A 2,108-nucleotide genomic window follows, 5' to 3' on the forward strand; every position below is an offset into this window, starting at 1 on the left:
ATAAATGTTTGATTGAGCTAAAGTTACGGTCACCTTTATATATGTTTCTGCTTAGTGCAGATTTTGAAAATGTAAAACAGTTTCTTAACAATCTTAATTAAAATGAAGACTGAAGGAACAGATATTAATCAAAAATGTCTTGATTAGAATCAAGACCTGAAAAGTATCGATAAGACTGAGGTTATCACTTGACTGAAGGATCAGATATTAATTTTTCTTTTTAATTGAAACTTAAAGGCATGCTTAAGAAAAAACAACGTTCCATTACCGTTTTCCGTTGAAATAACTTATTTTACTGGTAATCAATTTCAAAAATTTACTTATCTCGGCTTTTCGACCACAATTCCATTCCCCGAAAACATTTTATCATTACATTGTTACAGTAAAATTAATTACTTTTGGGAGATACCGTGTCAAAATAAGCTATAAAACAACAAGAAAAACTGTAATAGTGGTCTGTTTAGCCATGAAAACAGCCTTTAAATAGTTAAAAGCTCCATATAACCCTTTCGAGACTATAGCGCGAGCAGCTTTCTTCCGTGAGCATGGATCGAGTGGGCTATGATCCAAGGGAATTTTTTCGCTGTTATCTGCTATTTTGACGGACCACTCGTTCACGCCAAATCAATCTTTCACCTCACTTGAATTTTTCATGATTATATTAAGATTTGAAGGAACAAAATTCCAGATTACTATTTTCACTACCATCTCCCTCTGGTAACCTGAAGCAAACTTTCCTCTCATTTTGCTGCTCATTACCGGTGTCATTCCCTTGAGTTTCAGTTCTTTATAACTACTATCATGAGTTTATTTATTTCAAACCAAAATATAAAAAAATTGGATTCTTTTTCCTTTTGTGCTACTTAGAATTTACAAATGTATATAACGTTGTTACATGCCATATCAAATAGTCTCTAACCATTGTTAGAAACTAAAGAGAGAAATTGCGGAGTAACAATGATCATGCCCTGAACTATGAGAAAGAACAATACGACGGTTGACTAAAGTACACTTGATATTACATCATTTTGCAAAACCGCGAGTAAAAATCTTACTGTCCTTATTGAATTTACCGCCATTTCTTTTAGAATAAATAAAATGTTCCACTGCAAAGCGTGCCAGGACGAATGGGGATGTAATGTCTTAAGGAACCTTTTTAAAACGCAAAACCATACACGTACTCTCTCAAAAGTAATTAATGTAATGATAAAATGTTTTCGGGGAATGGAATTGTGGTCGAAAAGCCGAGATAAGTAAATTTTTGAAATTGATTACCAGTAAAATAAGTTATTTCAACGGAAAACGGTAATGGAACGTTGTTTTTTCTTAAGCATGCCTTTAAGTTTCAATTAAAAAGAAAAATTAATATCTGATCCTTCAGTCAAGTGATAACCTCAGTCTTATCGATACTTTTCAGGTCTTGATTCTAATCAAGACATTTTTGATTAATTTTTACACTGGCATGATGATCAGCGAGACTTCAAATAGGTTTTTTGCAAAGATGTTTTAAAAAATGATTACGGACCAGTTTATTATCGAAGCCCTCCAAATATTCTCTCTCAAGGAAGTGTTCTCTGGACCAAGAAAGACACAATTGATAAAAATGCACTGGAATCTATTAATACAATGTAGGTTTATGCTGCTTAATGTATGAGTCGTAAAATTGTTCGGGTACACCTTACAGCTTTCACTGTTTTTGTCGTCGTTACACAGAGGCGTTCAGTGCACATAGCTAAGAGATCCATTATATAAGAGTACATTTGATAGATTTTCCTTACTATACGCACGCCCTAACCTTTTCTTAGTTAGTCATCAGTCAATTCCAAAAGTACGAAACAGTAATAATTGACCTTGAATGATTTTACGATTCATCTAATCTGAAACGGAGCAGCAGCAAAACTATTTTGTTGCAAGTAAAAAAACATAGCCCGTGAGCTTAGGAAATCCTTATTTAGTTTCCCAATCTGTGAGTCTACCTTTAAACAGTGTACTTTGAAACTGGTTAAATATTGTCTTGAAACTTACCTTGAATTACAACAAAAGAAAAGAAAAATATACTTTATTTCACGTTCCCAACGTGCACCCAGCTTTAAAGAGTACTGGATGAT

The sequence above is a fragment of the Phalangium opilio genome, unplaced genomic scaffold (genome assembly GCF_054372755.1).
Source record: "Phalangium opilio isolate 3A_F unplaced genomic scaffold, DU_Popi_V2 ptg000022l_1, whole genome shotgun sequence".
Classification (NCBI taxonomy): domain Eukaryota; kingdom Metazoa; phylum Arthropoda; class Arachnida; order Opiliones; family Phalangiidae; genus Phalangium; species Phalangium opilio.